General features: G+C 33.8%; 1 protein-coding gene and 1 pseudogene across 1 annotated transcript in view; one reads left to right on the top strand and one right to left on the bottom strand.

Moving 5' to 3' along the window:
- The window catches only part of NAALADL2 (N-acetylated alpha-linked acidic dipeptidase like 2), a 1239935-nt gene extending 1238964 nt beyond the window's left edge, over nucleotides 1–971 (bottom strand). The window contains exon 1 of the mRNA XM_008705318.2: nucleotides 907–971. The gene's annotated coding sequence lies outside the window, so the exon portion shown is untranslated. The remainder of the gene's footprint in view (nucleotides 1–906) is intronic.
- LOC103676202 overlaps nucleotides 1–26693 on the top strand; it is a 38834-nt pseudogene that overhangs the window by 5225 nt on the left and 6916 nt on the right.

Genomic DNA, 26693 nt, shown 5'->3' on the forward strand with positions numbered 1-26693 from the left:
CATTGTAAAGTCATGAGAATTAGATACATATTCTTCACCATGATGTCTTCAAAGTAAATGGCACATAATAGGTGTTCAATAAATATTTGTCGAATGAATGAGTGATTACTTCAACTTCTATTTTCCAAGAGAAACAGAATATTGCTAATTGGTCCATTCCATGATCTTTCAAGTAGAAAGCTAAATAATCTCAAATGATGGCACAATCTATAACTAATTATACTGATTAAAATCTCTTAAAGTATAATTATATGAAGATTTACTTTCCTTTAATTTAATATCCATAATAAAAAATGCTGCTAGCAATTTCTAATTAGTTGCTTTTTTTCCAAATCCATATTAACTTAGGATTCAAGTACCACTGTGATACATTTATATAAGATAATTCATATAATTGCTTAGCACAGTATGTGGCTCAGAATAAGACCTCAATGATGTTAGCATGACGGCGGTAGAGGGAGTGGACCGGTTTATGGTGATGGCAATAACGAATGTGTATCAATGATGTTATATAAAAATTATATGAAGGACTTATGTATCCAAGATAATATAAAAATAAGTGATAAAAATTTAGACATTTATTTCAAAATATGGGAAATGCATGGCCATATATCTTCTTTACAAGTAATCTGGTTATTAGCATTATTATTAGATTAAGCATGCTAACAACAAACCATTGTATTGGAGAAGACAATGTGAAATATAATTGCATAATTTTACAGTGTTTTGTAATGCATGGAATAATTCTCAGCAGTGTTCAAAAGTGTAAGTAAACGATATTGACATCTGAATACTTTTTGACAAAAACAGCAGTTACAGAGAGAAAGAGGGGGAAAGGTTTTATATTCTCTAACTGTTCAAATAGTTTTACAAATATTTGTAAAAGGTCACCAATAGAGGGCTTACCTGGGGTCAAATGAGAGAGGCCCTAAACCATCAAAAGTTATTTCCAATGTCCAGCTGGGAGATCTAAAACAGAGAATAACAAAGACAGTTTGTGACAAAGCTGACACACAGTATTCTGGAAGGAGTGAAATCAATTGTGACATTTTTCATTTATTTGTAAATGCCTCTTTGGCAGTACACTCACTCAAAACGACAGTTGCTTCTTACAGAATAGGGGAGGTGATGGTAAAATAGAGGAATCCTGACAGTTGCTTTAATGAGATTCTGCATTAGGGCTACTCTAACACTTTCCCCCCAACAAGGAGCTTGCCCTTCATTTTCAGTATCATAATTCAGTAATTTGGAAAACGTTATCTCTATGAAAAACTAAACCAGTCAGTCCTTAATAGCCATTGCCAAGTTTATTTTCCTCTTATCTTTCAATTAGAAAAAAAAAATTGTAAATCAAGCATCTAAATAAATGTCAGCCATACAGACCAATTATGTCGTTTTATTAAAAGGGTATTGTTTTTATTAAAAACGGCAATATGGAGTATGACTGAACAACTCAAGGTACACTCTCCAGTAATTCAGTATTTGTTTCAAAATACTAGGGAGTACAATTTCAGCTACATCTTAGAAGTCTTTAATTTTAATATTTTAAGTTCCTAAGGGAAAAGAAATTATCAGCAAAGAAGTTTCACAGTCCTTATAATTTGAGCAACTCTAAACTAAGCAGTCTAAAGATTCCACTTCATTTATCCATTCAATTGTTCTTTGATCATATGCTCAGTACTTAGCATAGTTGCAAAGCCACTGGAAAAAACTTACTTCTAAAAAAAATGTAAATTATAATGTGCAGGGAAAATGCAAACCAGTCCAGGGCTACCCAGCATCTATTACCCATTAATCAACCAATAGGTATTTACTGTTCTGGGAAGCTGTACAAAATCAAATCTCTGTGAACAGCAAAATGAAAAGAACATGCATTTTGGTATTTTATATGCCAATGCAACCCATGGCATCATGGATACAAATTCTAGATTCCAGAGAAGTGAACTAATTAAGAGACACTGGAGAAATAATAAGCTCTCACTTCCAATTTCATTATCCCTAAAGTACCGTTAATAATATTTACTGCATGTGATTGTTGCTATGATTAAACAAATGTTCGGGCAAGGATAAAGCACCTAGCACAGTTCTTGGCTCATACATAGTAAGCTGTCAATAAATGGTGTACCTATTATAATTATGAAGCTTTACTGTGATCTAAATAAATGATACCTAAATAAATACAACAAGAATATAAGTAGTAACACTAAGGAGGAAACCCTGGCGGTCAGGATACTGTTATAAGAACTCTACTTCTACCTCTTCCGCTAATAGCCTGTCTGCAACTCAGTTCTCTCATCACAAAAATGGGACTGACATTCCTACCTTTAAATAAAACCCCAACTTCGATTGGCTAGGAAAGCTGTCTGGGTACTTTAAGTACCCAAATAGTATACAGTCTTAGAACATGGTCCGTGAATATGGCAGGGAGCACCATTTAAGGGTGTGGCAAATTAACTGTGGTCTAAGATTTCGGGTTGGTAATTATACCCACCTGGACAGTGTTTAATTTTCAGATAATGTTCAATAAAGCTGAAAAGCTGCTTGAGCCGATAAATGTGTACAGACTCATGAAAGTTTTTGTCTCCTTACTCTATCTTCAGTTTGACTACAGCACTGGTTCCCAAACTTAGCTATACATTAAAATCACCAGGGGCATTTTTTTTTTAATGCTAGTATCTACGTGCAACCCAGACCAATTAATTCAAAATATTTTTTAAAAGTTTCCTAGGTAATTCTGAAGTGTACGCAGCATTTAGAACCACTGGCTTAGAGCTGGATACTATGTTTCTCTAACAGACTTTGTTAGCTTTTTACCCACTTTTTTCCTCTTCTTTGCTAGGCAAACCCTCTGATTCACCTTACATGTCTTTTTCCTAAGAAATTCTGAAGAGGATGCTTGTGCTCAGATTCAAGACAATTTTGATTTAGGCTCAGTGAATCACAGTGGCCCCAATTGTTTTGCCAGGGATTGATTCACAGGTATATATGTTATCCATATCTAGCCAAAGATGGAAGGAAAGGTGTTCTGGGACTCCTAGCAAAGTTTCCACCCTCCTAACAAAACGCTTTTTTTCCTACTGTTATATATGGATATGATGCCTAGAACTGATGTAGTCATCTTGTGGGCATGAAGGAAGTTAGTCTGAGGACAAAGCTAACATCTTGAGGATGGCCGAGCAGAAGGACAGAAAGAAACAGAGTCTGTGATAATGTCATTCAGCTGCTACATTAATTTGTCTCACTTCTGGACCTGTTATGTGAAATAAATTCAAGCAGCATCAAAGCACTGTGTACTTAGCTAGCATCCCAAACAATATTAAACAAACAAAAAGAGGTATATCCCAAGTCTAAGTTTAGGTCAAAAATTTCCTTCACTGCTTACATTTTGAAATATTTTATGAACTAAACCAACCAGTGAAATATGTCCCAATTTTTCTTACAAACTAGATAATTCTTAGTTTTATTTAAATAGCTTTATAACACTTTTACTAAGAAACACTGTGCAATATGTGATATAAGAAATTTAATAGCAGATCCTATCAAATACTTTTTTTCAAAAGTACTAATTTGTTCTAGTTCTTTATACACAAACATAATGTACAAAATTAAAATATATTTTTCTGCAGCACATATATATAAATACATGCGTGTTTGCTTTTTTAAATTGTTGCCAACCATATGGTGCTTCAAGTGGAGAAAAAATGTTTTTTAATATCCAACCACAACAATCACATGATTTCCTAATAACTCTGTTTTTGCTTTTAATTGATTTTATATGTAGCTTTCATTTTTTTTTTTTTTTAGCTTGCATTTCTTGGGTGTAGTACATTTTATTATTAAATGTCCAGATCAAAATTTTGGTTCCAAATGCCTCTCTTTTTCTAAAGTAGTAATTTCCTGACCCAGAAAATACTAGGGATACTTTGGAATAATGCTTTACTCTCAACCACACAGCTGGAATGAGATTAAAAGGGATTTTTAATCTTGTTCCAAGATCTACTATGAAGTTTTAAAGTGACATATACTGTAATCACTATGCTCCAATTTGACATTTTAAATTTGAATGCTTCCAAAATCTCTAAGTTCCTTTGTGTTGCTTCTCCCTCTCTCTATCCCATCTGCAATTTCTGTATTACTTATTCAACAATATAAAAAACAAGCAGCAATCTTGTGGGAAAGGGGGAAACCAGACTATTCCGGTAGATGGGCTTTGCTAGATAGAGAAGAAAAGAACGTATTAGGAGTTTGAGTTTTGGGGAGCTGTCAGAAATGATGAAACAACAAGAAACAGGAAGTGGAGCGGATGGAAGTCTCCATGACATGACCTCTTCCCACATAACCCACCAAATCTTCAATTAATTTATAAATTTATAATTGTCATGTATAGTGTGAAGAATTTCTTGCAAAAGTCAATAGGGGATATAGTTTGGTGCAGGACCAATTAAGTGTAGAAAGGGTGAAACTAAGTGGGTTCAATGAAGAAGTAAAAGAATACCGGAAAAAAAGGGCAGAAATTCTGAGAACATTCCCTGCCCCAGAATAGATTAAGGTGTGAAACATGTTCAAGTCAATTTTCCCTCAGTATAGTTTGTCTCCCTCACTATTTTATGAGCTCCTAAGAACAATGCTATCTTGTACCCTTTGAATCATAATAGAACTCAATGACTGAATTTGATTCAGTGGGACAGCTCCTCCAAAAAAGGTCTTTTTGCTACTACTCCCAAATTTAAGCAAGTTCTATACCCAACTGTCCTTTCCTACAGAAAATATTAATAAGAGCTCTCGATAGTGCTAAGAACTTGGCAGAACTGAAAATCTCCTGGGCAAGTTTGGTTTGAGGTCATCCCGGTATCTCCAGATCACATACTGCTTAGCAGAGGCCCTAGAATTTCAAGTACATATAGTTTAGTGTTTTTATTTCTAATATAACTATCCTTAGATAATAATTTCATTTACTTTTTGGACCACTAAAGGACAACCATTAGAATCAGATATTTCATTTCAGAAGTATAAAATTAGCATTGGTTTAAAAGGTTCTACAAATTTGTAAGAGGAATTTAATATTTTGTAGTTTATTTCTGGAGGCAAGCCCTTATCTCTTGTGAATCCCATTTCATTCATAGAAATATATGAGATGTCTTAAGAACCATTGGTATTTCAATTGTAAATATTAAGGAAAGCTGCATTACAATGCAGACAGGTAATCCTGAGGCCCAGCAGAGCAATAATGATTAATAACACACTCTAGAGGGAGTATAAATTTTAATACTATCACTCATAAAGTCCATGTTTCAAAGGTTACAAAACAGAATCAGGTTTACCAAAAAAGCAAATAAATCATCTTGCTTTGGGGCTTCTTCTTTCATCTCTGATTTTTAAATAATCAGCACCATTTCCCCAGAGCAGATAAACTATACTTACCTGCAAATAAAGTAGAGGAAGTTCTGAAATCCTTACAGAGGACTAACTCTCATTGGATTCTGCTTCTACTAAATTCCACTTGCTGTGTTTATTCAAACTTATGTTTAAAAAAAGAAAGGAGACTTTAGGGAAGTGGCCTTCATAAGGATTTTATTTGCTGATTATAATGATGATGCACAATGCCTCTTCTCAAGATTGAATGGGTTAGAGGGTAATCCCCCTATCACTTTTGCACTGATGAGAGCTCTATTTGAGTGCTGACCTCACATCTGGTCTCCAAACTAAGACAGAACTAAAAGAATCCAAAAACTATGCAAAGAGTCACAGAAATTATGACGCAAAACGCTAGAACTAAATGAGCAAAAGTGAAAAAAAATGTGATGAAAATTGGTGAAGATTTCTGAGAAAAAAACAACCCTGCATACAAACATAAGGCCAAATAAGCACAAACATCAATAGGCTTATTTTTAATGATGCTATTGGGAACTAACTAGATGACATTCATGATAGTTTGTTTATTTGTTTCGTTACTTTTTAATACCCATAATTTTATGTCTTCTTTTCAAGTCACAAGAATTATCTAAATCAATGTGCTTAACCTCAGTAAATTGCTTCAACAAATCAGTTAATAGTTTCACAAAATAATGTGATCATACAAGAGATGAATCGACTGTCCCGTTCAATATTTTAATAGCCACATTTCCTATGTCCTATGTTTGTAATATTTTATATCTTCTATAAAGATATTCCTACAATGCTAGGCATGCTAAAGAAGCTTAAAATGTAAATGAAAGGAAAAGACTAACACATGAAACAATAGCCATTGTAAGTCAACACAATTGATGCTTTTAGTAAAATCTAGTGAGGACAGGTAATTTCCCCACAGAGAAAGTATGAAACATCAAATTGAAATAAGCTCTCATATGTGTATTTAGATCTGTCTACTTTACAGATTGGCAAACTTTTTTTTGTAAATGTTCAGATTTGCACATCTGAATATTTTTGGCTTTGCTGGCCGTCTCTATTGCAACTCTTCAGCTTTGCTGCTGCAACGTGAAACAGCCATAGACAATATATAAGAGCATTGCTGTTCGTGTTCCAATAAAACTTTATGAAAACAGCTGGAGGGCCAGATGTGGCTTAGGGAACATAACTTGACAATCTCCAGTTAGCTCATCATTTTAAGAAGTGATGGATCCCATTTTCAATATGAAATAGAAAGCAAGAAAAGAACTGAGGTCAGGGAGAATTTTCACAGAAATCCCAGAGTGTCAGAAACACTTATATTTAAATATAATTTTTTTAAAAACCTAATGAATGTTTTTATTGGCTACTGTTTTATATTATCCATGCAAACTCCTCCCACTAGAAGGACAGATTCCTTAGAACCCAACAATAGATAAAACTCTTCCTGTCGTTGAATTTCCTTGGCAACTGAAATAACTTTTGACAAGTCTACACATCAAATTTTGACAATTGAAAGCTTATTTACATTTAAAAAATAAAAGACATTTTTGTATCACTCACATGTTCCCCAATTTTCTTTCCTAGAAATCCAGATATTTCACTACATCAGAAAGTAGAACAGAACACATTATTAAATAAGTACAAGTATCCTTAAGCATCATGACAACTTCTTCCTTTCAATCTACCTTCCATCAAGTAACAGATCACAACACATTCAACTTCTGAACAGAAAATGTTAGTAATTGTACTATGGTTCTCAATTATTCCAGTGATAAACCACTAATAAAAATATCAATGTTATAAAATACAACTAGTATACACTAGCTAGCTATTTAAAAATTCAGCCTACTAAAACTTACTTCTTCTCTATTATTTCCTATAGAAAAGTTATAAAAAGTGATCATGATCCAGTTTTCACAAATAAAAATAATAATAAATAAAAATTAATTATTTATTATAGGCCAGGCAATATTTTAAGTACTATACATTTATTAAATCATTTAATACTCAAGCCTATATAACGCAGATAGTATTATTATTCTCATCACACAATAAAGAGAAAACTGCCAAGAAAACTGTCCAAAGTCACATGGCTACTAAGTAGCAAAGCTAGGATTTGAAAGCAAGTGTTCTAGGCTCCAAATGCTAATGAGGTCAAGGCCATGATTCAGTGTCTGTAGGAAGGCTAATCTACTTGCACAGCCAGTATACTCTGCATTCTAGAAAATGTCACCACTGGCAAAGATGATGAAACAAGAACTGGAGGTAAACGTAGAGAAGTATAACCCGAAAGTGGTCAATGATGAGAGAGAGGGAACCTCCTGAAAGCTTATAACTGGGGAACTAAAATCATTTATCCAACAAATGCTACGGGTCAATAATCCTCCTTGTAGACATGATATAAACACATTTATTTCAGGCTTTGGAATCAGCCTGTTTAAATCCTAATTCCACACTACTTACTAGGTCATTTTCTTGGTTACTTATAATTTATGAAACTCAGACTCCTCCTTTATAAAATAAGGATAACAATCAGAATTGTTTTTCGGGGATGTTATGAAGATTAAATAAGCTCATAAGGCCCTGATAAGCAGTAGGTGCCCCAGAAATGATAGCTGCTACTATTAGGGTTTTGTTTGTTTTTAATTACAGAAGTGGCAAGTGGTGGCTATGTTAAAAGACACCAGACATCTGGATAAAAAGACAAAAATGTATCCAAACATTTAAATGCCTTATCTATATAACTTTGAGTTTCTCAAAATTTACTGATTACCTCCTATGTGCTAGAAATTACATGTGGAAAAAAAAAACAAACAAGCCCAGTTGTGATTAGTCATAAAAACAAACTGAATTTTTCACTTTCATCTGAACATATTACATGTGTACAACTATTAAGTTATTTCATTCACAGAGCTTCCTCCCTTGTCTGTGACTACGGTATGCTTCCATAACACCTCCAGTCTTCTGCAAGCTTTACAGGACCAGACAGGCTGAACACACCCTATCACCCCCCACCTGCTTACTTCCAGTTTAAAGCAACTTCCTTCTTCCATTTTCCCCAATATGCCATAAAAATATTATCATTTATCGCTATGCGTGCACCAAAGATAGAAAAGAATTGTATTACTGAATGCCATCTGATATATTTGTGATTGAAGGAGGAGGCGGTGACAAACATATTTTAATGTAGCTTAATCATATGCCACTAATAATTTTAACATGGCATTAATTATGTAACATTGGGCACAATTATAAAGAAGCAGATCATATTTCAAAGAGCTTTTGTTAATTCAAAAGAGAAAAAAATAGAAAGACACACATATGAACAAAAAAAGGAATAAAGAGACCAATCATATTCATAGAAACAAAGTCTTTTTGTTTTGTCATTTTCTTTTAACAGAAGGTCCAAATAGACATTTTTCCAAAGAATATGTGCAGATGGCCAACATGCACATGACAAGATGCTCAACACCACTAATCATCAAGAAATGCAAATCAAAACACAATGAGATTATCACCCCAATCCTGCTAAAATGGCTATTATCAAAAAGACAATAAATAAGTGTTGGTGAGGATATGGAGATAAGGGAACTCCTCTGCACTGTTGGTGGGAAGAAAAATTGGTGCAGCCCCTATGGACAGCAGAATGGAAGTTCCTCCAAAAATTAAAAATGGAACTATAATACAATCAGCAATTTATCCAAAGAAAATGAAAACACTAATTTGAAAAGCTATATGCACCCCCATGCTCGTTGGGGCACTATTTACAATATCCAAGACCAGGAAACAACCGAAATGTCCTTCCACAGATGATGAATGGATAAAGAAAATGGTGTGTGTCAGAAAAAGATAAATGCCATATGATCTCACTTCTATGTGGAATCTTAAAAAACAAGAAAACAAAAACATGCTTACAAATATAGAGAATAAATTAGTGGTTGCCTTAGGTAAGGAGTAGGCAAAACAGGTGAAAGAGATTAAAAGGTACAAACTTCCACTTTTGAAATAAATAAGTCATAGGGATGTAACGCACAGCATGGTGACTGTAGTAAATAACAGCGTATTGCATAATTGAAAGTAGCTAGGAGAGTGGATCGTGAGAGTTCTTATAACAAGAATAAAGAATTTTGTAACTATGTATGGTGACAGACGTTAACTGGATTTACTGTGGTGATCATTTTGCAATATACACAAATATCAAATAGTTACCTTATACATCTGAAACTAATATAATGTTGCACCAATTATACCTCAATACAGAGAGAATGAAGTACATATTGTTCTTGTTCTACTCTGTCCCCAAACTTTAAAAAGAAAGAAAAGCAAAATAATGTTACAGAATCATACCATTATGATGACTAAAGTAATAAGAAACATAATTATATTGTTATATTTAAGCACACGTTGGCAATGATCTGTCAACATAAGAGAAGCAAAGTCATAAATAAAGAATATCCCACAGATGAGATAAATAAGCAGCATAAAGCCTCAGGTGGGTTAAAGTTAATGTGATTAGTTCTGGCACACAGCAAAATCCCATGAGATAGAACTTATCTTTCAACTGTTTTCAATTCATCCAGCTAGCACTAAGCAGTTATTCTTCCAGTCATTCCATTTTTGTCACCCTGTTTTAGGTTCTGTTTTTAAACTTACACCAACTTATTACATATCTTTGTTACTGGAAAGCTTAAACCAAGTACATTTGCACAAGAGAGGTAGACAAAAATTTCAGAATACTTCATTAGGTGACCATCATTGATCTCCGCCTTCAGGAAGGTTCTTTTTGATGTGAATTAAGCCAAAATTATACTAAAATGACAGAATATGAGTTATGGCTATAAAAATTTGAATTTATTAGGTATAACCAGGATTTATGTATATAAATTATTTGTTTTCCTCATGGAGGAAAGGCATTTTTAATAAAACAAATGAGAGTTTGTTAAATATCAACCTCATCTTCTAACAGGGTTGGTTGCCTTTAAGTTCACAATTAGTGTGATGTGACTACCAAAACAGTCCATTCAAACTCTGGCTATATTAATACCAGTACAAAGTAGAAGACACAAAATAATTCCACTGCATTCTATGGGACACATAGAATGCCATTGTACATGGCATTTTTTGAAAAGGATACTGGAAACAGGCAGGTAAGAGAAATGCAATGAAAGAAAGACAGGAAGCAGAAAAAGAAACAAACAAAACCTGTCATAAATCCACTCATTTCAACAACTTGCTAAGGGCTAATCTTGATCTTAATGTTGAAAATTTTAGATGATCTTGTTTCAATGACTTATAAGGAAATCATTTCCTTTGAAAATGTTATGTTTAAAAATCTAAAATCTTTAAACCGAGCTCTCGCTCCAAACGTGGTTGTAAGCCATGATTATTGATTCTAATAAAACTCTCATTAGGGGCGCCTGGGTGGCTCAGTCGTTAAGCGTCTGCCTTCGTTTGGCTCAGGGCGTGATCCTGGCATTCTGGGATCGAGCCCCACATCAGGCTCCTCCGCTGGGAGCCTGCTTCTTCCTCTTCCACTCCCCTTGCTTGTGTTCCCTCTCTCGCTGGCTGTCTCTCTCTCCGTCAAATAAATAAAAATCTTTAAAAAAAAAAAAACTCTCATTAATATATCTTTGGCATTTTGTTGGTGGGTTGTGTGAGTATGTGTGAGAAAGACAGAAACAGAGATAACAAAGAGAAGAGAGATACCTTGCTTACTCAGAGAAATTATGATATACTTTCGTAATGTCAGAGATTTTCCTACTCTGGATAATTCAAATCACTAAGCCTTTCCCTTAAAAAACCCAGAATACAAAGAGACTTATGTAAGGGCTGCTTACTTAAAAATGTCTGCTTTCTTGAAATGTCTGATTTCTTAAAAAGATGTCCAGGTTTCTGGTCTTTGAAAGAGCAACTGGGACAATCATGTGCTTGATGCAACTAGAATAGATCTAAACTTTTTAATATTTTTTAATAATAATTTTTATTATATTAGTCACCATACAGTATATCCTTAGTTTTTAATGTAGTGTTCCATGATTATTTGCGTATAACACCCAGTGCACCCTGCAACATGTGCCCTTCTTAATACCCATCACCGGCCTATCCCAGTCTCCCACCCCCCTCCCCTCTGAAGCCCTGTTTGTTTCCCAGAGTCCATAGTCTCTCATGGTTCATTCCCCCTTCTGTTTACCCCCCCCTTCATTCTTCCCTTCCTTCTCCTACTGATCTTCCTGCTATTTCTTATGTTCCATAAATGAGTGAAACCATATGATAATTGTCTTTCTCTGCTTGACTTATATCACTTAACATAATCTCCTCCAGTCTATGCAAAAGAATGAAACGTGACCACTCTCTCACACCATACACAAAGATAAACTCCAAATGGATGAAAGACCTCGATGTGAGACAGGAATCCATCAAAATCCTAGAGAAGAACATAGGCTGCAACCTCTTTGACATCAGCCACAGCAACTTTTTCCATGACACATCTCCAAAGGCAAAAGAAACAAAAGATAAAATGAACTTCTGGGACTTCATCAAGATAAAAAGCTTCTGCACAGCCAAGGAAACAGTCAAAAAAACTAAGAGGCAGCCCACAGAATGGGAGAAGATACATGCAAATGACACTACAGATAAAAGACTGGTATCTAAGATCTACAAAGAACTTCTCATACTCAATACATGAGAAACAAATAATCAAATCAAAAAATGGGCAGAAGATATGAACAGACACTTTTCCAATGAAGACATACAAATGGCTAACAGACACATGAAAAAATGTTCAAAATCATTAGCCATCAGGGAAATTCAAATCAAAACCACATTGAGATACCACCTTACGCCAGTTAGAATGGCAAAAATTGACAAGGCAAGAAACAACAATTGTTGGAGAGGATGTGGAGAAAGGAGATCCCTCTTACACTGTTGGTGGGAATGCAACTTGATACATCCACTTTGGAAAACAGTGTGGAGGTCCCTTAAAAAGTTAAAAATAAGGCTACCCTATGATCCAGCCATTGCACTACTGGGTATTTACCCCCAAGACACAGAAGTAGTGAAGAGAAGGGTCATATGCACCCCAATGTTCATAGCAGCATTGTCCACAATAGCTAAATTGTGGAAGGAGCAGAGATGCCCTTCAACAGATGACTGGATTAAGAAGATGTGGTCCATATATACAAGGGAATATTACTCAGTCATCAGAAAGAACGATTACCCAACACTTGCAGCAACATGGACGGGACTGAAGGAGACTATGCTAAGTGAAATAAACTTTTTAATATTTTATCTGTCCTCTCTTTTGCACATCAACTTGCTGCAAAATGAGAAAAGAGGCCTGGGCTGGAGAACCACATTTATAAAGACCTATTAACAAAAGAAAACATAAATGTTGAAGGAATTCAATCCGGTTGAAACATGGAATATTGAAGAGGAATGGCAAGAGATGAAGTTAGATATGTAACCAAAAACCAGAGAATAAAGGGCCCTGCAGGTCATGTTAAGGTGATTAAATTTATTCAGAAGTCAATGGAGAATACTTGAAAGATCTGAAGTAGGATTGTGATTTACTTCATAGTTAGGCCATTTCTCTGTCTCTAGTGTGAAGAATGGATCTGGAAAGACCACAAGCAAAGAGACAACTTAGGAAACAGTAGCATTAAACAGATGAAACAGGATGGTGGACTCAACAAAAGTAGCTGAGATAGATGTGGAGATGGATGTCAACTCTGGAAATGGATATCAGAGTGAACAGATATGAAAGATGTTAAGAAGGTAGAATTAGGGTGCCTGCGTGGCTCAGTTGGTTGAGCGTCTGTCTTCAGCTCAGGTCATGATCCCAGGGTCCTGGGATAGAGTCCAGCATGGGGCTCCTTACTCAGCGGGGAGCCTTCTTCTCCCTCTGCCTGCCACTCCCCCTGCCTGTGATCTCTCTCTGACAAAGAAATAAAATATTTATGAAAAAATAATAATAATAAGGTAGCATTATCTAGTCATGTTAACTAACTAGTTTTGAGGAATAAGGATAGAACAACACATCAGGTAGAGGCACAAATAAAAGGAAATGGACTTGGAAACGTTGAAGGAAGAGAAGGAGATGGTCTCAACCAGCCTGCAATCCAACCTGTCAAACTCAGGCCTGGTTTATATTTAGATAAGTTTGAAAAGTTGGTACTCAAAAATGTTTTTAAAAATCATTTTGCATAAAAAAAACTAAGGCTAAACTACTACTAGATGGAAAGTCTTATTTTTAAAGACAAAACTTTAAATAAGAGATTCAAAAGCAATTTGTTCATAGATAGTTGACATGCCAAACAGCATTGGTCCAGAGAGTGTTTATTAAAAATGATCTGCCAAATCTTAAAAATCAGGAAATTATACACACGCACAACACACACACAGGAGAGAGAGAGAGATTTTTAGCTTCTCTATATAATTGGAAGATTTGACAACTGTGGGCCATCATACCCACATAGTAAACCATGGCTGATGCTGGTTAGTGGCTACTTCCCCTAAACAGCATCTATTCTCCAGTTTTCTAGAGATTCCCCACAACTCCCGACTTACTCACCAGCCTAACTAACACCAGCTGTGTTAGTTACCAGAGATCAACTTTACACTTCATTCGTCTATTTTACCTACATGGCTTCTATAGGTGTCTGAGTTTAGTTATTTCTTAAATGATATTCTGGTTTCAGGAGAAAATCAGTGAGTGACAGAAACATACTGGAAAGTTCTGAAAAGAAATATGTACAAGGATGTGAGCAAGATAATCCGATGGACCATCAATTAAGAAGTAGTCAAAAAACATTTAAATTAGCCTGGTGCCACGTATCACTTTGTGCCAATCTGGTCTTATAACAAAATGAAGTGTTTTCTTTTCAAGAAAGAAAAAACAATTTGAAAAATTTCAAATCGAATTTAAAACTTCTCAAAACTAATCAAAAGCAAAATCACTATTCATTAGCGAGTAGTTCATCTAGATTTTCTTCAGGTATAATGTTTTAAAACTGAGAAAAAAGAAAGAATATCCAACATTAAAGCAGAAACACTTGCCATATTATACCTTACTAGAAAAAAATCCTAATATATGTATCAACACTATTTTCAATTAAATCTAGGAAGCAAACATAATTTCAAGATTATGTAAAGGAACTGCTAGGATAATTGTTTTAGAAGTAACTGCAATTAAAGATGAAAATTCATATTGCTTCTTTTTGACAAAAGAATGTTTCACTGGCATAAATGAGCAGCCTTTATGTAATATTTACTAATCAGCAGATGATATGTAAATAGGAACAACCCCCCCCCAAGAAAACCAAAACTCGGGGCGCCTGGGTGGCACAGCAGTTAAGCTTCTGCCTTCGGCTCAGGGCGTGATCCCGGCGTTACGGGATCGAGCCCCACATCAGGCTCCTCCGCTATGAGCCTGCTTCTTCCTCTCCCACTCCCCCTGCTTGTGTTCCCTCTCTCGCTGGCTGTCTCTATCTCTGTCGAATAAAAAAAAAAAAGAAAGAAAACCAAAACTCGAAGTCTTACTTGGAATGTGAAATTTTGTTCATTTTCTCTAATAAAATAGAAAATAAAATAAAAAACAATCTTCAGGTTGAAAACAACTTCACGTCATAATCAACATTGGAAGCATATGCACTTTACCATAGGAAAATTACATTCATTTAAAAATTAATTTCAAAAGTAACCATAGCAAGGGAGCTTTTTCACAATTAATTCTTAGCTAATATGTACATTTTAAAATATACGTTAAAAAAAAAAACCTAAGGAATAATTCCGAAGTTGTAATACTATTGTCAAATATTAGGCTTTCAAATTCATTCATTTCTTGATTTTTTTCTTTTTTCAAATTTTGTGGGTTTTTTTTCAAATTTCAAAAAGAAGTTACTCTTCTTTGGATTTATACATTTATAAAAATAACAAGTTAGAATTTCATTCTCATTAAGCATAAAAACATCCGTTTCATAATTTTCTCATTTCATCAAGTGGAAAAATTAGTATAAATTTAGCAAAAAGAGAACTGTATATCATAGGGGTTATTCCCAATTATACATACCCATGATTTAAAACAAAGGTAATACAAAAATAAACCACTTTTATTAGACAACAGTACACAGAATAATTTTAATCATTTTTATTCAATAAATAGTTTCCTAGGAAGCCTTTCAAATTAATCCGAATGAATTCTTAGTAGAATTCTACTAAGATATATATTGAGTGAGATGGTTCTCCTAGGGCAACTGTAAGAAATGAGTTGTTTGTTCCAGTCATTCCATTAAGGCCTGATGGGCCCTAACTCTTGGTTTGTAAAGTGGAATTATCAGGTAGGATTGAAGAGTCTGCAAACAGAAGATGAGCTAATATGTTCTGATGTCAAAGTAGTAATTTCCTTTCTCCCCAGGAATAAAAAATAGAGTCTGAGGGTAGGTAGTATTCCCTTTGATATATGTAGCAGTGGAGCAAATGGATAGATTCATGACTGATGTCTGAATACACACTATTTTTAAATATAACTCCCTATAACTAAGATTGCTATCAGAATACTGACAAGAAGCATGGGGGTGGGGGAAGTCAATATTTTAGAGGTACTTGCTCCTGGAATGTAACATTTACAAAGCTCCACTAAGAGAAAACAAAGGGAGACAATACAGAAAGCATGATCACTAAAATATATTTTTGTTTGTCAATATTAGTAGATTAGTATGAAATCGATAATAAGTGTTCTATGGTATTTTGATAGCAAAAGTGGTACTTGGATCAACCTGCCATTTTTTGTTAAATTTTTTATTTGAGTATAGTTGACACACAATATAAGTTTCAGGTGCACAACATAGTGATTCAACTTCTCCACAAAGTATGCTAGGCTCACCACAAGTGTAGCTGTCATCTGTCACCACCAATGCTATTACAATAACATTAACTATATTCCCTATGCTGTGCCTTTCATTTTTGTGACTTATTCATTCCATAACTGGAAGCCTCTATCTTCCCCTCCCCTTCACCCATTTCTTTCATCCTCCTATACCCTTCCCTCTGGCAAACATAAGTTTATTCTCTAGTCTGTTTTTTTGTTTCTTCATTTGTTTTGTTTTATAAATTCCACAAGAGTGAAATCATACAGTATTTGTCTTTCTCAGTCTCACTTATTTTACTTAGCATAATACCTTCTAGGTCCATCCATGTTGTTGCAAATGGCAAAAATCTCATCCTTTTCTTACGGCTGCATAGTGCTTGTGCGTGTGTGTGTGTGTGTGTGTGTGTGTGTGTGTACATCTTATCTGTTCATCTACTGATGGGAAAGTTGGTTTGCTTCCGTATCTTGGCTGTTATAAATAAGCACAGAGGTGTATAGGTCTTTTTAAATTAGTGCTTTTGTTTTCTTTGGGTAAATATCCAGTAGAGGAATTACTGGATCTTATGGTACTTCTATTTTTAATATTTTGCAAGATTGCCATACTGTTTCCCATAGTAGCTGTACCAATTTACATTCCCACCAACAGTGCATGAGTCCTTTTTCTCCACACCCTGGTCAACACATTATTTCTTGTGTTTTTAATTTTTTTTCTATTTTAGCCATATCTCATTGTGGTTTTGATTTGCATTACTTGATGATTAATGATGTTGAGCATCTTTTCATGTGTCTGTTGGTCATCTGTATTTCTTCTTTGGAAAAATGTCTTTTCAGATCTTCTGCCCATTTTTAATTGGGTTGTTTGTTTTTTTAGTGTTAAGTTACATAACTTCTTTATATATTTTGGATATTATCCCCTTATTGAATATAGCATTTGCAAATATCTTCTCCCATTCAGTAGAATCCTTTTGCATTTTGTTCATTTCCTTCAACGCTTCATTTCTAAAATCTATTTAGAGTATTAAGTTTGAATTCATTTGTAAACACTCCTTCTAAGTAATTTTACAGGTGACTATTTTATGACCTCAACTAGATACTAATATTCTTGGAAATAAGTACCAAACCACTATTTCTTCTGACTAGCCTGATGGTACCTAGTGTAGTAATTTACAAATGATGACATATAAGTAATTCTTTGGGGAGTAAAAATCCACAAAATAGTAATATTACTGAGAAAAAAAGCAGTATTGTTATTTTCCAACTTGTAATTTATTCTAACAGTTGATAATAAAACATAATATCATCAAATAAAAAAATAACATACAATTTTAAAAAACCAATAAGCAATAAGATGATAGCAAATATACTCTCTTATGAAAAAAGAGCCCAAGTTTGAAACAGTTGCAATGAATAATATATAGATAATTTAACCTATTCATACATACAACTCATTGTAATTTCCCTAAAAAAGATTACTGAATAATAGCTTAGTAACTAACCAATTCTATTAATAATCAAACAAGTAAAAATGTAGATAATCCTCAATTAAATCCATGGGCATAAATGAATATATGCATTTTGTATTAGATGTTCGAATTGGAAACTTTATGTTGCAATTGGCTATATGTTGCAGATATTTTTCCTATGGCTCTTCACATGATTAATACTTTTCTTATGAAATTTATACAAGACTATGATTAAGGCAGTAGCATCTGGAGTGCCACCACAGCCATCAAGTCTCCTAGGAATAATAGACATCTTCAATTTTTAAAAAATTAAAATAGAAATATAAAGCATCATTTACAATTGCAGTGAGATGAAAAATTCATTATCTTAACAGTGGGCACCAGAATTTAGAAATAAATAATTGATGATTCACTTTGGGTAAAAGCAACCAAAGGGTCTAGTACAGTACATTCCAATACAGCTAAAAAGACAGCTTAACATTTTACACCACATCAGAATTTTAAAGGTGGGTACATAGAGAGACAAGAGCTGAGAAGAGAAAGTTAGAGAAAAGGAGACATTAGCAAGACGTAATTAGGCAAAGATGGTGAATGGGGTTGAAAACACTGGTAAAATAAATTTCTGATGTTGAGGTAACAGAAAGACTTTTAAAAACAGGGATGTCTCATATTTTATATGAAACTGTTTGTACTATGACATCACAATGCTGGCCCTCCAAACCCAGACATCCACTAAAATGTAATCTCATATCCCTTTTGTGAATGGATTTTGTAAATGAAATTGAGTCTCACATCTGGATCAACACAGCAGATAGTAAACTAGGAAGCACAAGATGACAAGAGGATCACTAAACTGATTTTATTCAATAAAAGCAGAAGCTCATAGAAAACAATAGTGACAATATGAAACGCTGCTTTTACTCTACTTCTACAAGGGATTATGGACTTCCAAAAGACATGATTTGGGGCTCCAGCTGATCTTACCAATATTTTTTAAAAAAACAAGATATATCCTAAGAAACATTAGAAATTAAATGATGTTAGAAGCATGCTAATTGCATAATTTTAAAACTAACTATAACTGAAATACAGATTCATTAAAAGTAGATAAAATAATTAAGTTGGTACGGCATTGGTGACAGATAAATAAATCTGAAGGTAGATACTTGTAACAGAATGAATAATCCAGAAACAGATGGAGGTATATACAACATCAACATGTCACTGAAATTCAAGCTTATATTTTGGCATTGTATATTTTGTTCAAAAGAAATTCTAGGTGTCCACTTCAGTAAAGATGAAGTAACAGAAACCAGGCTCAACACTTTAAACAAGAAAACCAGAAAAAATATCTGAAAACACTGTTTTCATACATTGAACAATAACACTGGACTCTGACTTCTAAGAGAAGGGGAACTAGAAAGGTGTGTCCTGTGATTGCCCCAGTTTGTTACTTGGAGGCAATTTCCAAGAAGTAGCTTGGAAGGAAGAGGCCAAATAGACTGTGGCTGTCTCACTGTGTTAAGGAAATAGATTGGAGTTTGGAAGGCCAAGGCAGTTGAATTTGTGGAAAAGAATACCAAGGATACTGACACTGCAGATAGAGAAATCTCTAAAAATTTGCATGGAGGTCTATCTCAGGAGTTAGGTGGCTACTGATCTGCCCTATGTGAGTAGAAATCACTTGAGGGCAGGGAAAGAATCACTGAAAAAGAGTAGAATAGACAATTCTCAGAGCTCATAGCATTTGGGAGAAAGACTTCCACCATTTAAAATGAAGAGACATCAAAGAATACTGAGGGACACCCAGAAGAAACTCCAAAAAGTGCTGCCTTAATGAAAGCAGCCGGGGGGGAGACATCCTTAACTACAAAAGAACAAAGATGAGAATTACAGCCAATTTCTCAACAGAAACTGAGAGGCAGAACACAGTGGCGGACACTTCAAAGCACTGAAATTAAAAAAAAAAAAAAAACACACACACACACAAATGATAAAACCATCAATTCAGAAATCTAAGTTCAATAAAAATGAATACTTTTTCAAATAAAATTGAGAGAATTCTTTACCAGCACATAAGAAACACAAAAGGAAGTTCTTGAGGTAGAAGTAAAATGATATAAATGGAAATTTGAATCTACATAAAAGATGGAGAGTTATGAAAATGGTAAATACAGGGGTAAATATAGAGTATGATGTTTCTGATTTTAATCGTTTTAAAAGATGATCATTTAAGACAAAAACAATAGTGCATTATTGTAAGCTTTATAACATACGGAGAGGTAACATTATAAAAGCAAGAGAACAAGAAGGAATAGGGAAATGGAAGTTTATTTTTACATGGTTCTTACATTTTACATGAAGCAACACAATATTTGATAGTGAACTGGTTAAGTTAAAAAAAAAATGTAGACTTTGGAGTAACCACTAAACAAAACAAAAAGGTACAGAGGGGGAAAACAGTGAACACAAAATGGAATCATAAAATATATTCACTTTATCTAAAGAAAGGAGGAAAGAGGGGAAAAGTATCAAAGAACAGATAAGAGAAGTAGAAAATGAATATCAAGACAGTTGATTTAAAAAAAAAAAAAAAAAAAGGACAGCTGATTTAAACCAAACATAGGAGGGGTGCCTGGGTGGCTCAGTTAGTTAAGTGTCTGCCGAGGGCTCAGGTCATGATCCTAAGATCCTGGGATTGGGCCTCACATCCTCAGGCTCCCTGCTCAGCAGAGAATCTGCTTCTCCCTCTGCCTCTGCCCCTCCCCCCCCATTTGTGTTCTCTTTCTCTGTCTCTCAAATAAATTAATAAAATCTTTTTTAAAAATAAAATAAACCCAAACATAGGAATAATAAGTTAGAATATAAGTGGTCCGAAAAATCTAATTAAAAGGTAGGACTGAATAATAACTATATACCACCTACCAACAAAAATTACTGTAAGTTTAAAGGCACAAGGATTAAAATTTAAAAGATGGAAAAAAGAAATAACATGCAGGGGCGCCTGGGTGGCACAGCGGTTAAGCGTCTGCCTTCAGCTGAGGGCATGATCCCGGCGATCTGGGATCGAGCCCCATATCAGGCTCTTCTGCTATGAGCCTGCTTCTTCCTCTCCCACTCCCCCTGCTTGTGTTCCCTCTCTCGCTGGCTGTCTCTATCTCTGTCGAATAAATAAATAAAATCTTAAAAAATAAAAAAAATAAAAATAAAGAAATAACATGCAAACACTAATCAAAAGAAAGCTAGAATGACTGCATCAACACCAGAAAAGATCTGAAAGCAACGGATAAAATCAGGATGAAAAGGATAATTATATAGTGTTAAAGGGGTCAATTCAACAAGAAGACATGACATTCCTAAAGGTTTATGTATTTAATAAAGGATCTTAAAAACATGAAGTAAAAACTGATAGAACTTAAAGAGAATTACAAAAATACCAATTACAGTAAGAGAATCAACATGTGTTTCTCAATAATTTATAGAAAAGTACAGAAAAAAGTTAAGTATAGAGAAGACTTGAGTGAAACTATCAATTGACTTGATCTAATTAACATCTGTAGAACATCTCACTTTTTTTGTAAAGTATATGTAGAACAATCACCATGATGAACCATATTCTAGGTCATAAGACAAATTTCAATAAGTTAAAAACATTGAAATCATACAAAGTATGATACCACAATGGAATTAAGTGAGAAATCAGTAACAAAAATATATCGGGAAGCTCCAAAATATTAGACTCTAATATTAATCTAATAATAACACTCTTCCAAACAACACATGGGTCAAAAGGGAAAAAGTCATAATAGATTAAGAAATATATAAATTGAAAGAAAATAAAAATGCCCTATATCATAATTTGTAAATGCAATTAAAACAGTGCTTAGAAGGAAATTTGTAGCATCAAATGCTTGTATTAGAAAAGAAGGAAATTGTTAAATCATTTTCCTTAAGCATCTACCTTAAGGAACAAAAAAAAGAATAACAAAGGAAATTAAATACAAAATAAACATAAGGAAGAAAATAATAGAGGTAAAAGTAGGTATCTATGAAATAGAAGATATACAAACAATAGAAAAAATCAATGAAACCAAAATCTAGTTATTTCAAAGAAGCAATAAAAATTGATAAAACTCCAGGGGCACCTGGGTGGCTCAGTCAGTTAAGCTCTGACTCTTGATTTCAGCTCAAGTCATGATCTCAGGGTGGTGAGATGAGGCCCCATGCCAGGCACGACACTCAGTGTGGAGTCTGCTTGTCCATCTCCCTCTACTCCTCTCCCAACTTTTGTTCTAGGTCTCTTTCTCAAATAAACAAATAAAAATAAATTTTAAAATAAATGATAAAACTCCAAACAGACTGATCAAGCAAAAGAGAGAAATGACACAAATTGCCGATATCAAGAATGAAAGAGAGGACATTACTCAGATATACACAAACTAAACCCACAAGGAAAGAAAATTATGAACAATCATATGGCAATAAATTCAATAACTTAGATGAAAACAAATTCTCTGAAAGATGTGACTCAGCATGAAATAGATAACCCAAATAGCCCTTGTCAAAGAAAGATTAAATTCAAATTTTAAAACCTTTCCAAAAGAAAATTTCAGGCCAAGACAGCATCACTGGGAATTCTATCAAATATTTACGTAAGAAATAATATCAGTTCTACATAAGTTCTTTCATAAAATAGAGGAGGAAGGAACATCTCCCAATTCACATGATGAGTCAAACATTATTTTAATCCAAAACCAAACAAAGATATTACAAGAAAACTATGGATCAGTATCTTTTATGATCACAGACATGAAAATAAATCCCTAAATAAAATTTTAGCAAATTTAGTTCTCCAATATTTAAAATATATAAATTAGACATAAATGCATATAATAAACAAAGACTTAAAGAGCAATATATATGAAAGGCATATAAAAGGTGACCAAGTAGATGCAAGGTGTGTTTAACATTCAAAAAATGAATTATGTGATTTACCCACAGTAACATATTTAAAAAAGGAAAAAAAATATTATCATGTCAATGATGCCAAAAAGCATTTCACAAAATTCAGCACCAATTCATAATAAATATTTTAAGCTATTAGAAATAGAAGGGAACCTTTCAATCTGATAAAGGATCTATGTTATGGTCTTAACTGTGTTCCCCCAAAATTCATTTGTTGAATGAATTTCCAACCCCCAATATGACTGTATTTGGAGACAGGACCTTTAATAAGATAATTAAGATTAAATGAAGTCATGAGCAGAGCCCTAATCCAACAGGACTAGTTACAAATATCTCTCTCTCTCTCCCTAACCAACCCCCCGCTTTTCCTTCCCCTGCCCTCCCCCTCTCCCTTTCCCTGTCTGTCGCCTTGGACAGAGAAGAGGCCAAGCGAGGACACAGCAAGAAATAGCCACCTGCAAACCAGGAAGAGAGCCCTCACCAGAAACCAACTCTAACAGCATCTTGATTTTGGATTCCTACAGAACTATGAGAAAATACATTTCTGCATTTAAACCATCCAGTCTGTGGTATTCTGTTAGGGCAGCCCAAGAAGACTAATATGGCATCTCTGAAAAACCTACAGCTAACATCATTCTCATATGGTGAAATACTGAAAACACTAATTTTTTTCCCTTTAAGATCAAGAACAAAAAGTGGTAACTGCTTTTACCATGTATACATCAATATTTTACTGAACATCTAAGCTAGTAAGATAAAGCAAAAACAAGGCATATGATTTGAAAAGAAAGTAGAAAAACTTTTTTTTCAAAAAAAAAAAGGTTCATGTGGAAAATCCTGAGGAATCTACACAAAACCATTAGAACTAATAAATGAGTTAACAAATATACAGGATAAACTCAATATACAAAAATCAATTGTATTTTTTACACTAGCAATAAAAATTAGAGATTTAAATTTTGGTGTCAAAATTTTGGTATCTACTTCAAAGAACATCAAAATATGAAATACATAGGATAATATTTTCAATTTTCAACTTGTACTCAGCCAACTATAAAACTTTGTTGAAACAAGTTAAAGATTTAAATTTAAAAAAACACATACCATGTTCATAAACTGGATAATTCAATATTGTTCAGTGTCAAATGTCTCCAAATTTATTCAACAAAATCAAAATTAAGATTTTAGCAGGCTTTTCTGTAGAAGTTGGTAAACTGCTTCTCTAAGTTCTATTGAAATACAAAGGGCATTAGCCATTAAGAAAATGCAAACTAAAACCACAAATGAGATACCACTAGTCACCCAGTAGACTAGCAAAATTAAAGAGACTGATCTTACTAAGTGTTGGCAAGCATGTAAAACAACTACAGTTCTCATATATTGCTGATGCAAATACAAAATGGTACAGGCACTTAAAAAAACATTTGAGGGGCGCCTGGGTGGTTCAGTCGTTAAGCATCTGCCTTCGGCTCAGGGTGTGATCCCGGAGTCCTGGGATCAAGCCCCACATCAGGCTCCTCCCCTGGGAGTCTGCTTCTTCCTCTCCCACTCCCCCCTGCTTGTGTTTCCTCTCTCGCTGGCTGTCTCTCTCTCTCTCTCTCTCTGTTAAATAAATAAATACTTAAATAAATACATAAATAAATAAAAATCTTCTAAAAAAAAAAAAAACATTTGGCAGTTTCTTAGAAGTTTCTTATAAAATTACATAAACACTTACAATTCAACCCAGTAATCCCAGTCCTAGGTATTTACTCTAGAGAAATAAAACTTATGTCCACACATGGACCTATATAAGAATGTTCATAGTAACTATATTAATGATAGCGAAAAACTCAGCTATATCCATGATGCCCAGATATCCATATGTAAGTGGATAAACCAACTGTAGTATATTTATATAATTGAATACTACACATGATTAAAAAGGAGTAAACTACTTGAGCACAAACAACATGGATGAATCTCGTATTATGCTGAATTAAAAAAAAAAACAGACATAAAAGACTACCTGTTATATTGCTTAATTTATATGAACTCTTAGAAAAATCTAAACTATGTGCAGAAAGCAGATCAACAGTTGCCAGAGGCCAGCAGTAGAGAAAAAGGATCAACGACAAAGGCAAGATGGAAGTTTGTGGTGGTGATGGAGACGTTCTCTATCTTGAATGTAGTCATGGCATAAACAACTTTACTGATTGTACGTATTATACAGTATGTATACTTACTGTACTTTAATAAAGCTGATTTTCAAAAATTAAGAAACTGCACATCTGTAACTACATATGGTAATGGATGTTAACTAGAGTTATTGTGGTGATTTTGCAAAATTTACGAATATTAAATCATTATATTGTATATCTGAAATTAATATAATGTTATATGTCAATTGTACCTCAGTAAAAAAAGAAGCTGCATTAAAATATGGAAAAAATTAGTTAGAAAAAATTCACAGATATTTCAATGAAAATATAAGAAAGGTAAGAAAAGAATGCCAGTTACTTAGTTCTCTAGATCTTGAACAACATTCCCTGACAGCACATCATGGAATGCCTAAAACTCCTCAGAAGACAGTTGGTAAACATGTATTATGACAACTGAGGCATTCCAAATCAATAAGAAAGGCTGGGCTATTCATTAAGTGGTAGTATGTCAATAGGCTAGCCATTTGGAAATAAAATAAGCTAGACTCTTGTCTCAAATCATAACTAATATCAAATTCCTTATGGATTAAACATTAAACATAAAAAAAGTAACAGAGGAAAATTTTAAATAATTAGTCATATAACTTCATGTAGGGCAAGCTTTTGTAAGCATGGCTCCACAGCCAGAAACCATAAGGAAAAGATTAACAAATACTGGGGGAAATACAAATAAAACTAGAATTGACAATATAGAAAAAAAATTTTAAATAGGTGAGATAAGACTAATATCCTTTAAAAATATAGTTATTATTAAATACTCATAAGAAAAAGAAGATTATACTAATGGGAGAAAAAGCAAGAAATGAACAAGAAATTCACAAAAGACAGTGCAATGCCTACTAAATATTTGAAAATATATTCAACATCACTAATGAACAAAAACAATACTGAGATCAAAGTTCATCTACCTAAGAATACCCGTGTAAGAATGTAGTGCTAGTGGAAATACATAATTTTTCTAGAGTATTTTGCAGTAAGTATCAAATACCTAAATCTTCATTTTCAGTTTTAAAATTTATTTTATAATCTGATATATATAGAAAGTTGTATTTATTTCAGAATTATTTATATGATAGAAAACTATTCTAAATGTTCATAAATATCAGATGCTACAAACACAATCTGAAGCCAAGGCAACCTATAATTATTGACAGAAAGATACTCATGGCAAGGTGCTAGATAAAATATGAGTATACCTTCTGTGTGAGCTCATTTAAAACAAAAAAAATCTTATCTTCCTACTCACCTGTCTCTCCCCTTACCTACATATATATAGACATACACACAGAGATACACAGGTCTGGGAAGTTACACTAAAAGATCAATAAAAGTTATCTGAGATTAACAAAATTAAAGGAAAGCTTTATTTTCTTTTTTATATTTGTCTGTATTATCTGAATTATTGATGTGTAAAAAAAAACAAGACTGTTTAAAGGATTATTTACAATGTAACTTCAAATTTCAAAATGGGCAAGAAAAAGTAATGGAAATTTTCTAGGAATTTCTAGAAATGTAAATCAATGTTTATACAAAATACAACCTACAGTAGGTTGGTTTTTTAAGCATTAGACTAAAAATTCTAGGAAAACACCCTGAGGATTTCTTTGTCACGAAATGCTACTTAAGGATCTACTAAATAGTGTCCTTCTACTACCCTTACCCCTAGTGTTTTATTTTGCGACTTTATATCCAATAAAAGATCTTACAGGCTTTAAGGTTCTTTTCTTTGAAAATTATTTTCTGCTAGGCCTTAAGAAAATAAAGTGAAACCGTGGTTTGCATCTTATTTGAGAAAGATAGATAACCTTGAGT

The sequence above is a fragment of the Ursus maritimus genome, unplaced genomic scaffold, assembly GCF_017311325.1.
Source record: "Ursus maritimus isolate PB19 unplaced genomic scaffold, ASM1731132v1 scaffold_4, whole genome shotgun sequence".
NCBI lineage: Eukaryota > Metazoa > Chordata > Mammalia > Carnivora > Ursidae > Ursus > Ursus maritimus.